Here is a 23,212-nt window from a genome sequence, read left to right as displayed (position 1 = left end):
TAATTGTTAACCAGCCTCGTTAGTCCCCCTCCCTTCCCGCCAATTAGAGGCATTGAACAGCTGTGGCAGCGTGCAGGGCGTCCTGCCAACACCCAGCGGACCCGGGAGATTAGGCAATGCTCAGGTAGGTTAAAGGCTGTTCGGAGCTCCAACAGCGAGCAGCAAGGGGCCCGGGCGAATGACGAACACGAGGCGTGCTTCAGCCTTTTCACCTGTATAATTTTACACTTTAACTCAGTTTTGAGCAAAACTCCGTCAAGCGAATGGTCAAGATTAGATCTATATTATGATATTAGATTAAAATACATAAAGAAGGCGTTTATTTTAATGTTAAGAATGCTGTCCTTTCATCACGTGATCTTCCTGGTGGAATCTGCTGGGCTTCTTGTTAGGTCTGGCGTTAGCAAGGGCATTTTGGGTTTACAAAAGCTAAATTCATAATATACTCACTTATAGGGCTGTGACTCGCCCCTCTTCATCCATTGGTCTGTTATTGTATAATTCACATTCGTCTTCACCCACAAATCGTAAACAGCATTAGGCAATCGGTCAGCCCACTTCAACCATTGGCTAACTTCACTGTGAGTGATGGCATTCTGGCCTTTCACAATGAGCATATCCAAACATAAAACAGTTTCCTTCAGTGCCACAGACTACAATGTCAATATGTGATTTTTTTAAACAAAAAAATGCTTTCAAGGCCCCCCCCCCCCTTTTTTTTGGGATTGGCGAAGGCATGGCAACTTCTCCAGCAATACAAATTTGCATAAACCATGTCAAAACAAAGCAAGCACTGACAAAGTTGAAAGGCTGGCAGCCAATGCCAGACCTATTCGTTTTGCCAATGCTCATCAATAATAGGAAGGGTTTGTAGTTGTTTCTGAAAGTGAAGCAGTTCTGTTCGCTTTGCCACAACTAGCTTGTTTAATGTCTGTGGTGAGGAAATAATTGTTAGAAACACAAGACTATCATGTTGATGAGCATCCATACCAATCGTGGTTCGAAGGTTTAACATGTTTTAGGTCTACTGTTAACTAATACCTTTTGATTATATTGAACTTAAGTGCATAATATAATTATTCAATAGGGCATTTCAGTCAGCCATTTTCTTCTTTGGTCTGTTATTATGTCATTCACATTTTTCTTTTACCCCTGAGAGTATACAGCATGGGAAAATAGGTCAGCCGTCTTCAGCCATTGGTTTACTTCACTGTGAACATCTGTCTGTTCTTTCACGAGGAGCATATTCACACACAAAGTAGTGCCCAGAATAGGCAAACTGTAGAGTTATGCAGAACTCCATTGGTGGCCCTGTGCTCAGTTAGCCAAGCGCCCATCTACTGTTGGTTGGTGGGCACTTTCTCATCTGTAACCCCCTAAAGAAATGTCCCTATTGTCTAATTTTCTGGGAACAGCACCTCTGCTGAAAAGGTGTCCTATGCTTCAATTAATACTATTACACAGTACACTGACGTTCATTTCTTTATTTCTAGCTCCATGGAATAGGGTGTATTTTATATCCCTGCTGTGTCTCTGGGTACAGACCAGTATGCACCACAGACCCCTAAATAGGAGCTCAAGCATAAAGGAGATGTCCACCTTCTAATGCATCCCACCCTTGGGGTGCCCGAACCCAGCCACCACCACCACCACCACCTCAGTTCTTATTCATCTCTTTAGTGACTTTTGTAATCCAAACCGTAGCTTTCCTTCTTTTAACTTGATAGTAAATCTGGGGCACCATGGAATGTGAAAAATTACTTTAGCAAAGTACAACATCATAAACAAATGTAGCTGTCAGGGGACTTCCTGCATGCCCCATACGTGGACACGCCCACCAACTTCCTATACTGAAGCCCATGTACTCTTTGTACATTAAGGATGCTGGTAAATAGAAAGTGGGATTAGTAACAAAATCATATAAAAGCAGAATGACTAAGAACTAGGAGTGCAAGAGTCGCTAAGAAACCTTGCACGGACTTTCACCACATTCCTCTTCCATCAGTTGATGGGAAGACTATAAAGCATTGTTAGACCTGGCACCATTAATAATAACAATAATAATCCACATTTGTAAAGCGCGAACAATCACCCGTAAGGGTCTCCAGGCGCTGGGGGCCATCAGGTAGATTAAGCAAGCTATTGCTTAGAGTCACATGGTGCTGGGCTAATCTGCCGCCGGTGCCGGGGACCGAACCGTGATACCCAGATTCCAGCGTCAGTGGCCCTGGCGCCACACCTCACCTCACCTCACCTCTCCTATTGGCATGGGCCTCCCTTCCATTTTTTTTGTTGCCTCATGTATTTTTGCTGGTAGTAATATGCTTTGGGCACTGTGCGACTGCTATCCAGTGCCACAGTGCAAGTGCTCCCTATTGTAAATTGATGTATTAATCAGTGGTTCCATGTTTGGCTATTTGTTTTACTTGTCAGACCCTAATCTAGTGCACTGAGTGTGCCCAGGGCGTGTAAATCCAAATGCTGCTGATGGCCCTGAAGCACCGGTTGTGCCACCCACAGGAGCAGCCTTGCAAAATGTGTCTAAGGTCTGCCATTGCAGAACCTGCGTGCAGTCTGATAGTGTCATGCTGACTGGGCAAGTGCACCCACTTCCCAGTCCCTAAACCTTCCCTTTTCTTCATATGAGTCACCCCTACGGTAGGCCCAAGGGCAGGGTGCATTGTAAGTATAAGGTAGGACAAGCCCTGATGTGTGTGGCATGTCCTAATAGTGAATTACAGCCATTTTCGTTTTTCACTATTGCAAGGCTACCTGTTCTCCATAGGCCAGAATGGGCTGTTAGAGTTATTACATTGTATAATCCTAACTGTCTCAGAGAACATGGTACAAATTCGAGTTTAGTATGCCTGAACTCAGAATAATAAAATACATCTTTTTGTGAAGTTGGTTTTACTACTCTGTTTGCAAATACCACTTTTAGAAAGCAGGTATTTGCTTGTCTAACCATTCAAACCTGCCTCTGCTAGGTTGTGTATTCCTATGTCTGGTTTTGTGAGTGGCAGGGCTGGGGAATTCCAGAAGACAGGCTGAGTCACCCAGTGGTGAACAGAGAGATCTGCATCTACATGGGAGGGAGGAGTTGCACCTGAACCTTCAATAGGGCTGTGCCTGCATTCCACAATGCTGGCTCCACCTCCTGGGGAGCGGCTGATGTCTCTGCCCTGCACACTGAAAGAAGAGAAGGAGGCCTGTAAACAAAGTGCTCCAGGACTGTACTTGCCTTCCACAATGCTGGCTCCCCCTCCTGTGGGGCGTCTGATGTGCATGCTTGCACTGTGAAAGGTGAAAGGAAAGGAGAAGTCTAGTAAACAGATTGCTTCAGAACTGGTTAGGCCCCTCTCCCCTCAGAGAACAAAGGAATTTGGGGTATATAGATTGGGACCCTGATCCCATGAAATTAGATCACTTTTGGACTACAAGAAGAAACCTTTACTGAGGAAAGGAACCTGAAGAAACGGAGGAGAGACTATTCCCAAGCTGAAGTGCTGCTTGGGGGATTGGCCTGCAGTGGTTGCCTTACTGCCAAAGGAAGGAGAAAGGAACTTTGTGTACTTTGCTTTCAAATTGAGGATCTCCAAGAGCTTGGAAAAGAGCTTGACTCCTGCTGAAGTCTCAGGGACAACAGACTTCACCCCCCAGCTCCCCAGAGTTCTTTTGGAAGTGCCTGCTGCTGTTTTGGGCCTTCTGAGGGTCTGCGTGTCGCAAGGAGCTGGAGGCGCGACTCAACAAGGAGAAGCGTGTCGCCGTTGCTGTTCCTGCCGTCGCAACTCCGCACGAGGGTGTCGCCGCTGGAACTGTCACATTGCACCACATCGGAGAGAAGCATGCCGCAACGAAGAGGAAGCGTGTCGCCATCGGTGCTGCTGCCGTCGCAACTCCGAAGGAGGGTGTCGCCACTGTAGTTGTCGCACTACACCGCATCAGGAGAAGAATCTCGCAACGAGGTCGGAGCGTGTTGCGGTTGCTGTGCCTGCCGTCGCAACCCTGAAGGAGGGTGTCGCCGCTGGAACTGTCACATTGCACCGCATCGACCAAGAGCACCTCGCATCCTCGAGAAGCGTGCCGCCGTCGGAGCTGCTGCCGTCGCATCTTGGATATTGCCGCTGTAGTTGTAGCATCGAGCGGAAGCTTCACGCATCGTGGGAGAAGAGCATCGCCGCTCGAGCTGTTGGCGTCGCATCGTGATGGTGTCGCCGCTGCAGTCCACGCATCGAACCGAGGACTTCTTGCATCCCAGAGAAGCGTGCCGCGTCTGGAAGATCTTCACGTCTTTATTTCTTTGTATCTAAACTTTGCCGCATTTCCCATCGCTGCGACATTGCTTGTCGTGGAAGCACAAAGCAACCTAAGGTACATTGACGCAGAGTGTTGCATCTAAGAACTAAACTGAACTAAGCTTAAAGCTACTATCTTAAAGTAATCATAGTGTGTATTTTTGTTGTTTATGGTCTTGTGGTAACTCTATATAAAGTCTACTTATTTTTTATATAAAACTTGTGTGGTGTCCATTTGTAGTGTTGTCACTGGGTTACTGTATGTGGTCACAACTGCTTAACTTACAACGCCTCTGACGTAAAGCCCTTCTGCTCGTGCCAAGCTACCAAGGGGGTGAGCAGCGGTTATTTTTTGGAGTATAATCCCCTTATCCGGACTTGAGGAGAGGGTCCCTATTTGTCACAAGTACCACCTGTGCCAACTAGAGACGCCCAAATCTAACAAGCATGATAAAGCTAAATAGGGGAGGCAATGTCAAGATAAATACATGAGCGTATCCAAAAATATTTTTGAATGGCATATCTGAACATACCTTAAAGTGGAAAACTAACACTTAATTGCTCACAGAAGACATGTATTGTAGTCCATGTTGTTGTTCTGAGGAATCCAGCCAATAGAAAGTTACACTGGGAAGCTATACGCTGCACAGGCCATTTAGGTCTACTCCATAATAGCCGTCAGGGGAGGATTTTCTTTTCAATCATATAGCACTCCATGATACACTTTTTTAAAAGTCGGCTTACTTGAAGAAAGTGCCACTATATGGCCTAAACAACCCCTCTGAGGATCCAAATGAAAACGGAAGGCCCTCTTAGCATCCAACTTCTGAAAGAGTTGTGGTGCTGCAGAGAAAGAACAAATATAGGTGGAAACATTCCAAATGCATGAGGAATTTTGAAAAAAGCTTCTGGCAAAAAGGGTGGGTCTGAGAAAAAAATTGTCTTTGTGAAAACCAATAAAGGTTAACCACAGGTGGAAGACTACGGCACATTTATTCTCCTCACCAGTCTGACCTCTAGCAAAAAACTTTTTTACATAGGAATGGAGTGTATGGATCCAACCAGCTTCTGAGCCAACACAGACCGAAAGTTTAATACAATCATAAACTTGATAGATGATCTCTGAAATAGTATTGAAAGACATCAAACCACGTATATACCGCTGTGATTGAGGGAGAACCTCATCTGAGGTTTTCAAGTTATCTATGGCAGTACAATAGAGACTAAGGAGACTTCCAAAAAAGGCCTCATATTGTCTAGCACTCAATCTAAAAATGTAAGTCATGCACTCTCGCACAGATTATTAGAGGATTTTTCTGGACAGCTGAATGATTGGTTCTTCAAAGGCAAGCAGATATGATCGTCTGAACAAGTTAAACAGTTAAAGACAAAGTTAAACATTAAAGACAATTATGGAGAAGAAGGGCCATAAATATAGCGATGAGATTCAGTCAGTTTTGAAACAAGAAAGAGGGACCTCAGTTGCCAACAGATCTGAAAACTATACTTGTTTGGGCCATCTAGGAACCAAACACTTTTGCTTCTTTTCAATCTGTACTTCATTGTACTGTATGTATTATCGTACAGTCCAAGGAGAGAGTCACATCAACTAACTGTCCAAAAAGCAGTAATGTGTACACCTTCATAAATCAACTGAACCCCTGATATGGCTATGACCTCTGGAGGGACTCAGAGTCTAGCTGAGGCTGACGGGCAACACCTTGTTCTAATGAGGACACATCCAACCAACCAACCACAAACCAAAGTTACCTTTTGTGTGATCTCTAGATTGGAATAATGAACAAGCATTTACAATGCAATGGTCTCAGCATTATTAAAGGTAGAGCTATTGGCATTGCTCATGACTTTTTTTTTTAAATCAAAAATAACTGGCATTGTCATTTACATTGCCAATAGCTTAATCGTTGAATAAATGGCATTGTCATTTACAATGCCAATAGCTTAAATCGCTCGCAAATGCATGACCTATTGCATTTACACCCACACAGAGCCACACACACACAGTCATTCACATAGAGCCACCTACACAGAGCCACCCTCACACAGACAGCCATCCACATAGAGCTACCTACAAAAAAAGCTATCCACACAGAGCCACACACACAGAGAGCCACACACACACACAGAGCCCCCCACACACACACAGAGCCCCCCCACACACACACACAGAGCCCCCCCACACAGAGCCCCCCCACACACAGAGCCCCCCCACACAGAGCCCCCCACACACACAGCCCCCCCACACACACAGAGCCCCCACACACACACACACAGAGCCCCCCCCCACACACACACAGAGCCCCCCCACACACACACACAGAGCCCCCCCACACACACACACACAGAGCCCCCCCACACACACACAGAGCCCCCCCACACACAGAGCCCCCCCCCACACACACAGAGCCCCCCCCCACACACACAGAGCCCCCCCACACACAGAGCCCCCCCACACACAGAGCCCACACACACACACAGAGCCACACACAGAGCCCCCCCCACACACACAGAGCCCCCCCCCACACACACAGACCCCCCCACACACACACAGACCCCCCCCACACACACAGACCCCCCCACACACAGACCCCCCCCACACACAGACCCCCCCCACACACAGACCCCCCCCACACACACAGACCCCCCCACACACACAGACCCCCCCACACACACAGACCCCCCCCACACACACAGACCCCCCCCCACACACACAGACCCCCCCCCCACACACACAGACCCCCCCCACACACACAGACCCCCCCCCACACACACAGACCCCCCCACACACACAGACCCCCCACACACACACACCCCCCAAACACAGACCCCCCCCAAACACAGACCCCCCCCAAACACAGACCCCCCACACTACAAATCCCATGACAATCTCTACCACCACTCAGAGCCTGCTGGTATGACCCACACCTCCAGGAGTCCCAATCTGCATACAGCTCCTTGGTGCAACAGTAATCCCTGCTCCGCCACACTGCAACGCGCCTTCAGGCCTCGACAAGAGGTAGGAACGCGCTGTAGAAATGAGGTGGAAACAGTCAAATCAGACAGGTGCTGGCTGGACCACAGAATAAAAGACTAAACGCAACGTCACTTCTATGGACCCCATCAGGAGCAGTAACATCAGAGCAACCAGACATCCACCCTCTAAAGGAAGGGGGAATGACCCCCTGGCAAGAAAGATGGCCCTCCCTCTTTTTCCAGAGATCCAAAAAAAAAAAAAAACAATGGCCAGCTTATTTACCTAACACTGCCATGCTACAAATAAATCAAATGGCAAATGGGAAGGAAAGACTACTCGGTGTGCCTAGGAGGAAAAAGATCATCAAATTCATAACACCACTTGCACACAGACAACCGCCTCTAATGGGTAGGTAATGATGCCACAAACACCAGTGCACATACAGGTTAACATCTGAACAAGAACTGTGCCTTTGACACGCCTTTCATTTTTGTTATTATGGCAAATGTATGCAAAAGTCGATATCAATTCTAAAACATGCTAACGGTAGTGCACAGGTTTACAAAAATAAAAAATAACCTGGTGCAAAAATACATTAAAAAATTAAATAGAATCAGATAGGAATGTCAGCCATGTACATAAAAGTCGACTACATAAAAGTCGACTACATAAAAAGGTAGGATGCACACATACTAATTCACAGACAAGAGCCAATAATGAAATAAAATGCGAAAGACACATTTACAGACTGATAGATGAAGGGGGTTGATGAAAAGTCTCTCTGTGTTTCAATATGTGTATTTAGATTTATGGTTTTTGGAGGAACGACAAGGCTAGCAAAACAGCTAAAACTAGCTCTGGCCAGCTCTAAAAAGAAAGATGCTTAATCAAAGGGGCAAAATGACAGTGCAAGATAAGCCGCTGACAAAAAGGTGATGTAGGACGTGTTTCCATTCACCCGCCATACTCGCCATTACAGTGGACTCTGGGGATGGGGCAGGGTAACCAGGGGAGCAGAGGCCGCGTTACCTCCTTTGTGGAAGAAACGATATAGCCTGCATAGGCCAGCACGAAGGTGCAGAACTTGTTGAAGTCTTCGATGGTCCTTCGTCGCTTCTCTGGAGGCTGCAAGAAAGACAGTCAGTGTGAAGAATTCTCCTTGGGGCACACCACCTCTAACTTTAGCGGGCGCCATCTTCCACCAGCGACCCATGACGGGACGGCTAGCTCCCCGAGGTGGCATTCAGGAGTCACGCTGAAATCTCAAGGAAACATTTACAACATCCCAGCGACACCCAAGTCTAACACGCTCATTGGACAATTGAAAGCATGTTTCTACTGCATAAAAATAAATGAATTACACGTATTTCCTTGCTACCAAACTGGACATGGTTGCTTTTCGGCCCACTAGGCGAGAATTAAAAAAAAAATAGCAAGTGTTAAGGATGACTAATTTAACCATACTGAACTCATCAGCCTTGGAGGGATGAAAGCCAGAGTTGACCTTGCAGGGATTCAAACAAATAACCTAAAGATAAGCGCTCATGGGAGGGGTGAGAAGTGAACTCGCGGACCGACTATTCATGTAGCACACACCCCGCCAGCCGAATTAACTCTGCCTTGAATGACGGGTGGCAAGCTGAGCAGACATACATGGGTCATGACCCCCCCTCTATCCAAGTGGCTGAACGTGGGCAGTTTACACCCGGCGTTTGGGTCACTCGATCCCACTGAAGGGATGGGCGGATAAATGATTGTACTTGTAGAGCGCAGATCTGCTACCACTATCGTCTCAAGGCGTTTCCTGGTGGAGGGGTGTCGGAGCACCAATTCCTTCGCTCTTCGGCAAGGAATGTGATATTCATCGTCTGCAAGCGCCTTGCACAGGGTAGCCAGCAGCGGAATGGGCAGAGGGAAGGGGGGGGGGGCGAGGAGAGACGAAGGAGAGCTGCGGGCCGGCAAAACAACAACAAACAAGGCTGCCCCGTGTGTTGTACACCTCCAATGAGAACTGCATGGGACGGGGGAAAGAGAGGCAGGACGGGGCGGAAGAGACCAATCGTTGACGGCAGAGGAGAGGAAAGCGAGGGCGAGGAAGATAGACAGAGGAGGAGAGGAAGGAGAGATGGAAACGAATACAAGGATGAGTTGTAGGAGGAATTCTAGAGGATAGGAAGGGAGGAGAAGACAGGAAAGCAACGGCTCACCTTCACTGCGAGAAAAAAAATGGCGGCCGCAAGCTTTCGAAATTTTGGGAATCGGGGGCGTGTTTTGGCGTTGAGTGACGGATGACGTCACAGGTGGAAAGAACGCAAAAAACACGCCCCCGAATCCGAAAGAGACGGGGCTTGTTTGGAGTGACTCCCTTCTCCTCCAATGGCTGGCCTCTGTTTAGGTAACCAGCTAATGGAGGAGAGAGGCGGGTTCAAGCACCCATCTCAAAAACATTAAATCACTTCCCGGAAGCTGGCAAGCCAGCCTTCCGGTCCTCGACCTAAAAATGTGTCTTGGAAGGTGCATTGCAGCAGCTATATTTTTTTATTATTTTGGAGTTTTATATAGCGCAAGCTAGACCCGAAGGTATCAGAGCACTTTACATGACCACCATTTGGCTTACAGATGGACACATTTATTTTTGTTAGGCACGGGTAGATTAAGTGATTTGCCCAGAACCACAGGATGTTAAGCATCCCTGCAAGACTCGAACCCGGTTCCCCAGCTCCGAGGTCGGCCGCTCTAGCCATTAGGCCACATCCCATAATATTACACCATACGGTTCACAAGATTTCAACCAACTTCACCATGTTAGAAGTTGAAGTTGGAGCGTAAAAAGAGGTGAAGATCAAAGATGACACAAACTTCTGTTCCTCTTATCCACTGCAAAGAAGAAAAAAAATGAAATAAAAGTTTGAGGTCCCACACCGAACAATGTTCCTAATCACTTGAGGCAATTCCTCTGGAAACCAGATAAACAAAGTGACAAGTGGAAGGAATCGAAAAAAAGGAGAGTAAGTCTGAAGTTCTGACAAATCACTAACAGACATAAGAGACTTCGATGATACCCTCAAATCCTGAAAAAAAGGTAAATTCTCCCTTCCACTAGGTTGCATTGGTCTCTGATTTTTTTTTGTTTAAATATCTTTTATTAGAGTCACAGGAGAAGTAAAACATTAATTTTACAACAGATACAGCATTACATATCAAAGATGTCTGTCATGTTTACGGGGCATATCACCCAATGCAGTAGTTCTCCGCTTCATGTTTCACAGCTATTTTTCCGTCACAAATGTTCCAGACCATGTTAGCGCAACAAAGGATATAACTTTACGAGATAAACAGTGAGGGAAGGGGGGAAGAAGAGAGAACAGAGGGCTAAGGGGGGGGATTGGGAAGGGGTGACTATGGTCATCGGATGCAAGACTGCTACGTGTGCATCTAGTCGTGGGCGTGTCGATGCGGGGGGGTCGTGCGGGTGCCGTTCACAATGGACTAAGGGAGCGAGCATGGCTTTGGGGGGGGGGCAATGTGTCTGTTGTGGTAGGTGTTCTGTGTGAGGGGAGTGTTGGGGGGAGCATCATCAAGCCTGTCCGCACGGTGTATCAGCAGGGCGTGCGCCGTTGGCACCATCCGGGTGGTCGACATCTGCTGGGTTCTGTGTTAGACGGTATTCCCTATGAAAGGAGTTGAGCATCACATCCCATAACGCCGCTATCGGGAACTGTCGTAGACCTGCCGTTTCCTCGTTATGGAGGGTGGTGCTTTCCGCCTTCGCCCAGGTGTCTAGTGATGTGTGCCAGTGTTCCGGTAGTGGTGGGGTGGTTCGCTTCCAGTGTTTCGTAATCAATCTTTTTGCCGTGAGTAGGCCAAGGTCCCAGAAACGAGAGGGGACTTTATTCAATGAAGTTCGTTGATAGAGGCCTAGTATGCATGCCTCCCACGTGTGTGGTTATGCCATGGCCGTACCTTTGTCCAGTGTCATCAGTACCGCCCCCCCCAGTATGTCCGAATCTGTGGTCACTGCCACAGCATGTGTAGCAGGTCCGCCCCGTCCAGTGCACATCTCGGGCAGCTAGCTGCGGCGCCCGGGAAGTATTGGTTAATTTTATTGGGTGAGAGGTACGCTCTATGCAGTATGTAGAACTGAATCAGTTTGAAGCGTGCGTTGCGGGGAACGTGTCTGGGGCCCAGCAGTATCGTTTTCCACTCCTTATCTGTCCAGTTCCTCCCCCTGTCAGTTGCACATTTGTCACGTAGCGGTTGTAACGAGTGCTGCGTGTGTGACAATAGCGCTTGATGAAGCCAGTGCACCACATGTGTACCGTTTCCCATGACATGGAGGCTCTGTATCAATTGATGCGTTGGTAGTTCTGCCGTGATGTTGCCCCACCGCTGCGTGTACGCTAAAAGTAAGGAGGTGTGCTGTAAAAACTGTCCTGGTGGGAGACCTGTGTCTGCAGCTAGTGTCGCGAACGGTATCAGGACGCCGTCAGCGTACAGGTCTGCCATGGTGTCTACTCCAGTTCGCGTCCAATGTTCCAGCGCTGTTTCCGTTACTATGGAGGCAGACTTGGAGGTGCCTAAGAGTGGGAGAGCCGGGGCATATGGTTTAGTCAGTCTCGTGAGTCGCAGGCTTCTGACATAACATCGTACCGCTACATCTACATGTAGTTGAGCTGTTTTCCTCGGGTGTGTCAGGGGGTGGAATAGGGTATGGATTTGTGTGGAGGATAGCACATCCGTAGTCGTGGCCGTGTCCTCCAGGCGGTTTCCCGCAAGCCAGGCAGTGACCCATTGTAGCTGGGCTGCCAGATAGTAAAGTTCGAGGTTCGGTACCGCGAGGCCACCCTCATCGACTGGCGCATATAGTTTTTGGAGGGCCACTCTGGGTCGCCCAGTGTTCCATATCAGGTCCCTGATCATGGAGGCCAGTTCCCTGAAGGTGTGTGTCCGCACATATACTGGTATATTGGCGAAGTAATATAAGAGCCTGGGGAGTACGATCATTTTTGTCAGCGTCACTCTGCTCGGGACATTGAGCGGTAGGGATTTCCAAAAGGCAATCTGGGACCTTATGGACGTTATGGCGCGTGTCAGGTTGCCGTCTAGTATGTCCTGTGGCGTCCTGTATATGTACACTCCCAGGTATTTGAACGTAGTGTGGTGCCATGGTAGTCGCTCACCATTGATCCTGATTTCAGGGTCTGGGATGTCTGGGTTGAACGAGTATGCCCCTGACTTGGCCCAGTTTACCTTGAGACCTGACATGGTTTCGAAGGACCTGAAGATCTCCGAAAGGTCTAATGGTATTTGAGTAAGGTCTCTGACGTACAAAAGAAGGTCGTCTGCATATAGCGAGATTGTGTGTGTGCCATCTGCTAGCGGGATTCCCCAGTGCGTGCCCTTATTGCGCAATATTGCAGCAAGGGGCTCAATTGCTAGCGAAAAGAGCAATGGGGATAAGGGGCAGCCCTGTCTGGTGCCGCGTTGCACCTTGATGGCATCAGATAGTAGCCCGCCTGTGCGGACTCGCACCGTTGGGTGTCTGTATAACAGTCCCACTAGTTCAATATAGTCGTCCCCAAGGTCAAATTTGCGTAATACAGCCAGTAGGTAAGGCCACTCGAGCGAGTCGAATGCCTTCTCTAGATCAAGGACGAGGCAGCCCGACCGAGGCCAGTCTCGCGTCGCGTATGTTTGTATTCGGAATAGCCTCCGTATGTTGTGGGAGGTGCATCTGGTGGGCACAAAGCCGTTCTGGTCAGTATGTATCAAGTCAGGCACCAGTCCTGCTAGCCGTCGGGCGAGAGTTGAGGCCAGTATCTTATAATCAGTGTTTAGCAGTGCTAGGGGTCGATATGAGCCAAGGAGAGTGTCATCTCTACCCGGCTTTAAAAGGGATACTAACGTTGCCTCATTCATTGACCGGGGTAGGGTCAAGTCCTCCAGCGCCGCCGCATAGACCCGTAGGAGCTCTGGAATCAGGATGTCTGAGCATGCTTTATAATATTCCGCCGGCAGTCCATCGGGGCCCGGTGCCTTGCCATTCGAGAGGGCAAAGATGGCCTCACGGAGCTCCTCCGCCAGCAACGGCGACCCTAGGTCATCCCGTTGATCATCTGTCAGGGCAGGCAGTGTGATATCCTCTAGATACGCAGTTATGATGGGCTGTGTGGTCAGCTGACGGGATTTGTATAGCGCGCCGTAATGTGTCTCAAAGGCCTCGTGTATCTGCGCCTGTGTGTATACCATCGGGCCAGCCAACGATTGTACCGCTGTCACTGGCGTCACGCGGTTCTCGCGTTGTATCAGCCATACCAGCAGCTTGCCGGGTTTGTCTCCAGCGTGATGCGAGCGGGCTGAGTGGGCCTTGTAGTTGATATTTTTCAACCTGTCAATCAGTATGTCGTGTTCTGCCCTCGCCCGTAATAAGTCAGTGTTTGGGTCTGTGGCTGCCGTCTGCTCTAGTCGTAGCAAGTCTAATTCTAGGCGTCGGAGATCTGCCTCTAATTGCCGTCGGGAGTGGGCTTGTGTGCCCAGACATTGTCCCCTGAGGACCACTTTAAACGCGTCCCATTCTATCTGTGGAGTCGATGCCGAGCCTGCGTTGTCTTCGAAATATTGTGCTGTCTGCGTGCTTATGGAACCCCTAAATGTGCCGTCTAGTAAGAGGTCAGGTTGTAACCGCAATGTGGGTATCGGTGGCCTAGGTTGGTCCCACATCAGGTCCAAGAGGTGCGGGTTGTGGTCGGAGTGTGTGCGTCCCATGTAACAGGTGTCCGTGACATTGGGTAGGAGCTCACTGGAGACCATGTACCGGTCAAGGCGCACATGCAGGGCGTGTGCTCCCGAGTAATACGAGTAAACCTTGGAGTGTGGATTGCGAGTGCGCCACGCATCTTGTAGGCCCCATTGCGTGGACCACGCCTGCAGCGCTTTCGTAGTGGTCTGCGCCTGCGAGTTGGGTGGTGTAGGATAGGAGCGGTCCAGTGTTAAATCCAGTGAACTATTGTAATCCCCGCCAAGTACCCAGGGGATTCCATGACAGGGGGCCAATGTGTGCGACAAGTGGGTGAGGAAATCTGCCAGCCCCGTGTTAGGTGCATATATGGAGGCTATTACCAGTGAGTTGCCATCCAGCTTGCCGTGGACTGCTACGTATCTGCCCTCGGGGTCTATATGTACATCTTGTGTGGTCCATGGAGTGCCCGGCCTGACCCATACCAGTGTCCCTCTAGCGTACGACGAGAACCCCGTGGCATAGAGCTGGCCTCGCCACCTACGCCGCAGCGTGGGAGTTTCCGTGTTATTAAGGTGCGTTTCTTGTAGGAGGGCAATTTGTATATGGTGGCGTTTGAGGTATGAATAGATTTGGTAACGTCGGGATGGCGTATGTATACCCCTCACATTCCACGTGCATATCTTAATGGGCGACATTACAATATTGCAGCAAAAACCCCCATCCAGCACTTCTTCCACCCCGCCATGCAATTGCGTTCGCCGTCAAGTGAACGGCCCCCGCAGGGGTGGGGAATTCCTATCTCCCGACGCCCGAGACATCTAGATTTCTTAGGAGGGCAAGAGGTTTTAATTAGCATTTTGTCCAAAGGACAAGTAGACAGTTTAATGGTGCTGGGGCCCGCACTTTAATTTCCCCAGAGCAGAACAACAGAGATAAAGCAGAGCTCAAAGTTGCAGCCAGCTCCATAAGCTTGTGTGCCCCCCAGGCCCGCCCCTGTTCCTTTTATTTTCTTTGAGCATTAGACAAACATCGTGCTTCTGCAGCTCCAGAACACTCGCAGCACTGTCATGTAAGAGGCTGCCTTATCTGCCTCTTGGCCCCTTGCTCTGACTTGAACTCTATGACCCCTGCGTTTTAATCTCTGCTCCACTCTTGAACCTCATAGGGCCCCAAGAGCAGTGCTTTCCCTTCTCATGCACCTCGTGCCCCCCCTTCTTTCCACTTTGCCTTTCCTGTACACTTTGTTTCACCCGGTGCCTAAACCTGCTAAAACCGGCCTCTCTGACAGCCCGGACCTGCTCCCCTTGGCCTCTCGTTTTCTCAGTCATTCAGGGCTTACATTAAAGCTCATAAGTTTCTCCATGAGGCTTTCATGCAGTCCTAAGGCCACCCCCATTTCTGTCCTTGCACTAGGCCTCTCATCTCACTTTGTGCATACACCAGGGGCATTTTGAACACACTGCCATAGCAACTACAGCAGCTGTGGAGTTCTTGATGGGCCTCTTCAGTTTGCAGGTCTGCACACAAAGGCCCATAATGAATTTGAAAGGGGCGGGTGGATGAGTGATAGGGTGGATGAATAGATGCATGGATGAATGAGTGAAAGGGTGGATGGATAGAATGCATGGAAGAATAAGTGAGAGGGTGGATGTATAGATGCATGGATGAAGAAGTGAAAGGGTGGACGGGTAGATGCATGTATGAATGAGTGAAAGGTTGGATGGATAGGTGCATGGATGAATGAGTGAAATGATGGATGTAAGGAAGGATGGGTGAAAGAATGGATGGGCAAAGGTGAAAGGATGGATGGCTGAGTGGATGGATGGGGTGAAAGTGGATGGATGGGGTGAAAGTGGATGGATGAGTGACAGGATGGATGGCTGAATGAAAGGGGGATTAATGGGTGAGAGATAGAGTAGACGAATGGATGGATGGCTGGGTAGGTGGCTGGCTGGGTGGGTGGGTAGGTGGCTAGCTGTGTGGAAGGGTGGATGGATGGGTGGATAGTTGAGTGTAAAGGTGGATGGAGGGATTAGTGAAAGGGTGGATGGAGGGATTAGTGAAAGGGTGGATGGATATATGAGCGAAATGGAAGATGGATGGGGTAAAAGGGTGGATGGATGAGCTAAAGCATAAATGGAGGAAGTGAAAGGGTGGAAGGATATACGAGTGAAAAGGAGGATGGATGTATGAGCAAAAGGATGGATGGAGGGATGAGTGAAAGGGTGGATGAATATGAGCGAAAAGGAGGATGTGTGGGGTGAAAGGATGGATGGATGGATGAGTGAAAGGAAGGCGGGATGGATGAGTTTGATAGATAGGTTTGGAGATGGAAGGATAGGTATGAACAGGGGCTTCGTGAACACCCCACTTTAGCAGCTACTGTAGAGGTGGAGCTCTTGATGGGCCTCTTCTGTCTGCAGCTCGACAGACAAAGGCTCATAATTAATGTGAAAGGGTGGGTGTGAGTGAAAGGATGGATGAATGTGTGGGTGAAAGGATGTGTAAGTGTTGCTGGCTAAATGCATGGATGAATGAGTGACAGGGATGGTTGAGTGACGGGGATAGTAGATGGACAAAGGATGTTATAATGAAGGAAAAGCTGAATGGATGGATGGGTTACAGGGTGTATGGATTAGGGAGCGAAAGGATGGATGAGTGTAAAGGATAAATGGATGAGTGGAAGGATGGATTGATGGATTGGTAGAAGGTTGGGTGGGTGTGAGTGAAAGGATGGATGAATGTGTGGGTGAAAGGATGTGTAAGTGTTGCTGGCTAAATGCATGGATGAATGAGTGACAGGGATGGTTGAGTGACGGGGATAGTAGATGGACAAAGGATGTTATAATGAAGGAAAAGCTGAATGGATGGATGGGTTACAGGGTGTATGGATTAGGGAGCGAAAGGATGGATGAGTGTAAAGGATAAATGGATGAGTGGAAGGATGGATTGATGGATTGGTAGAAGGTTGGGTGGATGGATGAGTGAAAGGATGGATAAGTGAAAGGATGGATGGATAGATGGATGGAGGGAAAGGGTGACTGTATGGATGAGCGAAAGGATGGACAGATGGCTGAAATGGTTAGGTTTGGAGATGGATGGGTGGGTTTGGATATTGATGAGCGGATGGACTGACAAATCAACAGATGGACGAACATATTGGTGAAAGGCTAATGGATGAAAGAATGAACGGATGACCATGTAAAGATGAAATGCTATATATCAGTGGGTGAAAGGATGAATGGATGGATGCTTAGATGGAAGAGACCGAGCAATTCTAGAGAGGACTCCAGTGACTCTTTTCACTTGCTTGGTGGCATAAGAGCTTTGGGTCAAAGTGGGGGGTATTTCAATTTTCTGGTTACTCACTTGGCCTGCACTATGCTCCTTTCTCTACCTGGGGATTATCAGGTAGGTGTGGTGCTGTTCGCCAGCACGTTCTTACTAGACAGCCAGTATTTGGTCTCATAAAGGCCTCATTGCCATAGAAATTCCTGGTACTGAACAAAACTACTTTGTAAAAGAGCAGAATGGTGTCACACACAATGAAGCCAGCCGATAGATAGGATGAGAAAGCATTTAAATAAAAACAAAAAGTCTTGGTTACCTCAGATTGAATTAGGGGCTCAAATGTTAAAGAAAGTCACTAAAGTGCACCCAGGATATATGTCCTTATATTAATGCAGATTTACGTTTTTCATGAATTCACATGAATTTCCTTAAGTAGGCCAGGAAACCGTAATTCTAGAAAATATTTGCGAATTGCATTTTAGCATGAGCAAAGATGAATGTACCCCAGTGGAAATCTGAGTGTTTACAAGTCAACTTTTTCTCGAACCACATTTTCCCAGCCCTGGAAGAAACTTTACTTCTGCTGTTGTCAGGGGTAGTAAATTTCCAACCTTTCTCTGTATGGGAAAAGATTAGAGAAAAGCTAGTGAAAACCCCCAAAAGTCAAATCCTTTTATAGTATTAGCCTGACATGAACCAGAGAGGCTACTATCAGAGCTCTTCTATATTGAGATGGCTGCTATTATTTTACGGCGCACTATGTGGCACCAAAGGGACAAGTGGATTTTGTTACAGGACAAGTAGATTTATGAAGCTACTTGTCCCTTGGACAAGTACATATTTCATTAAATTCCACACCCCTGCGGGCCCGCCACCCAATAAGCGCCCAATGTGGCACATCGCTGCACTGTGACCATAGGAGGGGAAAACAAAAACATGGCTAACGGAACAATAAGCCAGTGAACAATATAAACATTCGAAATACCAAAAGGTCGGATGCAAAACGTACTCCCGTCCATACTCTCTAGGAGAGCAACAAAATTCAAGTCTAAGGGGGTGGTTGTGCTATACGCACGAAATCAGTTGGTCTGTGTCAATATAGTTATTGAGCAAAGGCTTGTTGCCTTCCCGGGAGGAACGTAGCAGTCTAGGCCGCCTTTGCAGACAGTGAACCCATCATGTACATGTACAAAACTCATACATAACGTGTCCCAATCGAACCGCCATCAGGCAGGGCCAAGCGTCCTTGTAGCTGCGCACCAATCGGGCGTGGGCCATCACCACCAACACCTGGGTTCACGTTCATTGGCAGGATGTTGGGCGCGTGCATGCCACGCGCGTAGTATGGAGGGTCGGGGGTGTAGTCCGCTGCCATGATCAGGTCTCGTTGCGGCTGCGTTGCCCCAGAACCGCTGTGGTGGTCAGTTTCAAACGGTGTTGTAGAGTGCCGTGGGCATCGCGCGGTCAGCTGATGTAGTCCGCCGTTTGGGGAGTGACGTCAGGTCGGTCCTCCGAGGTCGGGGAGTCCGGCACTCCATAGATGGCTTCGTCTTCACTCTGGAGGTCCTGTGCGCTGCCGCTCGCCATCTCGCTCTGTGTAGGGGATCCGCTGAGTTCCATCACCAGGCGGAGGGCGTCTTGTTTCTCCTGGCGTCTGGCGTCCGCTGGAGGGGAAGGTCTTGTCGCTGCTCGTGATTCCGGCTGAGAGCTCCGGCGGGGTCGCCGTCTTCGCCTGTGATTACCAGATTGTCGCCGGGGCAAAGGACCCGCAGTCGTTTTGGGTTCTGTATCAACTCCGCTGTCCAGCCAGGTTTCCACCTCAGCGGGGTCCGTGAAGAAATGAGTCCGTGCACCCGCTACGACCCTCAACTTTGCGGGAAATAGCAGCGAGTACTGGAGGCCCATTTGTCTCAGTCGCTTCTTCACCGCCATAAAGTCATGTCTTTGCCGCTGGACCTGTACAGTGTAGTCTGGAAAGAACATCACTGACGCGTTCTCGATCCGGACCTCTTGGAGCTTGCGTGTTTCTCGCAGGATGGAGTCTCTGTCCCGGTAGTTCATTACGCGGAGCAGCATGGGCCTCGGGTTGGAGCCTGTCGTCAGAGGTTTGGTGGGGACCCTGTGAGCTCGTTCTATCACGAAGTGTGGGGAGAGTGATCCTTCCGGTAGGATGTCCTTCAACCATCGCTCCATGTGTTCTTCCGGGGATCTCCCTTCCCATTTCTCCGGAACCCCGACCAAGCGTACGTTGTTCCTGCGGGTCCTACCTTCCGCGTCTTCAGCTCTGTCCTCCAAGAACTCCACCCTGTTCAATAAGTCCTGTAAGTGCTTATGTGACTGGTCGGCTTGAGGCTGAAGTGTCTGTAATGTGCTCTCCAGGGCGGTGGTGCAGTCCGCTAGTTTTTTATGATCTGCCCTTAGGTGCGTGAGGTCGATGACCACGCTGTCGATTTTGGTGGCCAAGGAGGTGCGGGTCAGGTTGATTGACTCCTCGAGCCTCTCCATCGCCGCCAGCATGGTGTCCAGTTTGGCCGCCGTCTGGTCTGGGTCAGCGTTTTCCCGGCTTTGTCCATCTTGGCCTTCTGGTTAGCGTTGCCGGTTCCAGTCCTTGTTTTGGGCCCGGTAGACATCTGAGCCTCCCTGTCGTCACTGGTCCAGTAGCTCGCCTCACTTTCAGAGGACCAGTCCGTTTGCTTGATTGTCCAGCCGCGGGGTAGGCGACCACCGCACAGCGTCTGCGGCCCCCAGGTGGGCGTGTGCTCGGGCTGCGGCCTGTGGCGCCTTGTGTCTGGCGGGTTGGTATGGCAGGGCTGGTGCGTGGCGTAGGCCCAGCGCCCGTCGCACTACGATGGGTTAGATGCTGTAGTGGGCCATGTGAGTTGTCGCGGCACTCCCGAGGACCCTCCAGCCGCGGGGTAGGCGATCACCGCATCGCGTCCGTGGCTCCCGGGCGGGCGTGCACCGGGGTGGCGGCCTGTGGCGCCCTGTGTCTGGTGAGTCGGTTAGGTAGGGCTGGTGCGTGGCGCAGGCTCAGCGTGTGTCGCACTGCGGTGGGTGGGCGCTGTGGTGGGCCATGCGAGGTGTCGCAGCACTCCCGAGGACTGTCCAGTTGCAGGGCAAGTGATCACCGCACAGCGTCTGTGGCCTCCGGGTGGGCGTGTGCTCGGGCAGCGGCCTGTGGCGCCTTGCGTCTGGCGGGTTGGTATGGCAGGGCCGGTGCGCGGCGGAGGTTCAGCGCGTGTCGCACTGCGGTGGGTTAGTCGCTGTGGTGGGCCATGTGAATTGTCGTGGCACTCCCGAGGCGTAGGCGGTGCTGTGGGCGCTCCGTCTTCTGGGCCGAGGGTGCCCGTATGGCTCACCGGCCCTGGCCAACACGAGGGTGTGCTTTCTTATATGCGCCGTTGGTGGGGTTGGCGTTGTCTCACTGGCATTCAGCACGGGTCCCGCCAGCCCGGCCACAGCCGACCACTCGTGATCGTGTCTTCGGCTCAGCGCTCAGGGAGGGGGCACCCGGTCAGCGGATCGTTCAATCAGGCCAGGCCAGGCGTCGCGGCCCGATTTCGTACCTCTGCTCAGCGTCGCGTAGCCTCGGTGCGTGCAGGCCTCAGCCTCGGGCCTGTGCCTTCATCTGGAGCCTCGGTCTTTCTTAGGCGTTGCCCAGGACTGGAAGCGACGCTCGCGGCCACCGGTCCGTGCAATCCGCGGTGCCCCGCGGGTGTCCCGATTTTCCTCAAAATCGGCCAGGTGATCGGCAATGATGTCCGGCGGCAGCGCTGGTGGTTTGCCGCCGTCTGCAGGCTGTGGTTAACCGGATAAATGTGCCGGGTAGGTAGGCTCGGCGCGGAGCTCTACTCCGAGGCGGCCATTCTCTTTGCGTCGTTGCATTGGTCTCTGATAACAAGAATAAGTTTGGCTTCTTTTGTGAGAATGAAAGGAGGAGAAAGTATGCAAGATCTCTTAAATTTACTGAACTAACCTGGGCTTGACCAGTCTGTTCTAGCTCTATATTTAGAGAAGCAGAGAACATCTTAAGAGCTTCTCAAGTAGACTCTGTTCAAGTGCCTCTCACCTCCCCACAACGACTCTGCTGACTGAGGGAAGGAATTGTGGCATATATCAACTAAGACGTACTGGCTACCATTCACATCTTGCATTGAGTGAGAGAGCGAATATCATCAGGAGGACACTAACATTTTACCATCTAATGGCAGCTCTAACAACTTCTGTTGGCCCTCGGGGGTTAACAATAAAGAGCCTAGGTCTGTATGTCAGCACACGAATGCATAGCATATAAAAACCGATTGAAAAAGCACACTTTTTCCTTAAGACTATCGTACAATCCACATATTTAAAGGACACTAAGAACCTGTTGGTACTCCTCAATGAAATCAGAGTTGATGATGAAACTATCATGCTTAGCTTTGACATCGAAAGCCTATATATGAGCATACCACAGGACGCCACCATCAATGTGCTCAGAACCACCCTGGAAGGAAGCACCTGGGACCACCAAACACCGAAATCATTCATCCTACAATGTTCTACCCTTGCATTAAAAAGGAATTATTTTGAGTATGAAGGCTCATTGTACCTCCAAACTGGAGGGACTTCCATGGGCAGTGTTTTTGCCCTGAGTGTGGCTGGACTATACGTCCACGACTTTGAAGAAAAATTCATCCTGACAGAGACAAACCCTTTCGCCAACCACATCAAGTTCTGGCGACGGTATATAGACGATGTCCTAGCTATCTGGCAAGGACCAAGACAAACACTCACAGAATTCATCACATGGATTAACACTTGTGACCCACATCTAAAATTCACCCACTGCTATGACAAACGGTCTTCTTGGATATAGAAATCTCAAAGGAAGAAAATGGTCTGACATCCAAGACCTACTTCAAACCCACTGCCAAGAACAATCTCCTCAGGTATGAAAGCTTTCATCCTCGCCCACTCAGAGAAAACCTGCCCTATGAGCAATATCTGAGATTACGGAGAAATTGTAGCAAACTGACGGACTACAAAGCCCAAGCAAAGGACCTAACTGGCAAACTCAAAGAACGTGGATATCCTTCCAGGATCATAGACAAATGCCAGAAAAGAGCCAGAAACCAGCCCAGAGACATGCTCCTAGAAGATAAAACGGTCCACAATGACCCTGTTCCACTCACCTGTGTCACCACATACAATACAATATCGAATCAAGTGAGCGGAAGTATCAGCAAGCACTGGTCAATATTAAATACGGGCATGTTACAATGGGAAAAACCACTCTTCTCTTACAAAAAGGCACCCAGTCTAAAAGACAGTCTGGTTAACACCAGACCAAAAGTGAATCCGCCTAACCTGAACCCAAGTATTACAGAGGCGTGGAACTTTCCACCTGTAACAGGACATTTTAAATGTGGGGATTGCAGTGTGTGTCACCTCATGGAAAACACAAAGACTCAATTTGGAAGAAGGAAAGATCTGGGAACAACGATCGCATACCAATTGCAACAGCGCCAACGTTGTGTACCTGATCAAGTGTACATGCGGAAAGCCCTACATCGGCATGACTACACGCAAAGTCAAGCAACGCATTTGCGAGCACCGCAGCACCATACGCTGCAAGAAGAATGCAACCAAACTGACTGATCATTTTCTAGAAGCGCACCATACACCAAATGATATGTGGTGGACAATTATTGAACAGATTCCACCTGGACCCAATACACAACAGTGCTTATATGAGAAAGAGCAACGCTGGGTCTATAGATTGTCGACCCACAAAACAGGCCTTAATGATAATATTCCGTGGGCCTCAGTACTTAAATAAACTATACCAATTGTGTACCCTAATTATACCATCCCAGCCATGTACCTTTAAACATTATCGTGAAAATGGTT

The 23,212-nt window shown here is 49.5% G+C and overlaps 1 protein-coding gene across 3 annotated transcripts in view; it reads right to left on the bottom strand.

Moving 5' to 3' along the window:
• Window positions 1–23,212, bottom strand: part of LLGL2 (LLGL scribble cell polarity complex component 2) — an 876,878-nt gene that overhangs the window by 758,784 nt on the left and 94,882 nt on the right. Inside the window, exon 2 of one of the 3 annotated variants that reach the window (XM_078654531.1) lies at window positions 8,320–8,415. The exons of the other annotated variants lie outside the window; for them this stretch is intronic. The gene's annotated coding sequence lies outside the window, so the exon portion shown is untranslated. The remainder of the gene's footprint in view (window positions 1–8,319; window positions 8,416–23,212) is intronic. 3 annotated transcript variants of the gene reach the window in all.

This window comes from Lissotriton helveticus, chromosome 7 (genome assembly GCF_964261635.1).
Source record: "Lissotriton helveticus chromosome 7, aLisHel1.1, whole genome shotgun sequence".
NCBI lineage: Eukaryota > Metazoa > Chordata > Amphibia > Caudata > Salamandridae > Lissotriton > Lissotriton helveticus.
Note: the sequence above shows the minus strand (reverse complement) of the source record. Positions and strands in the feature narration are given on the sequence as shown.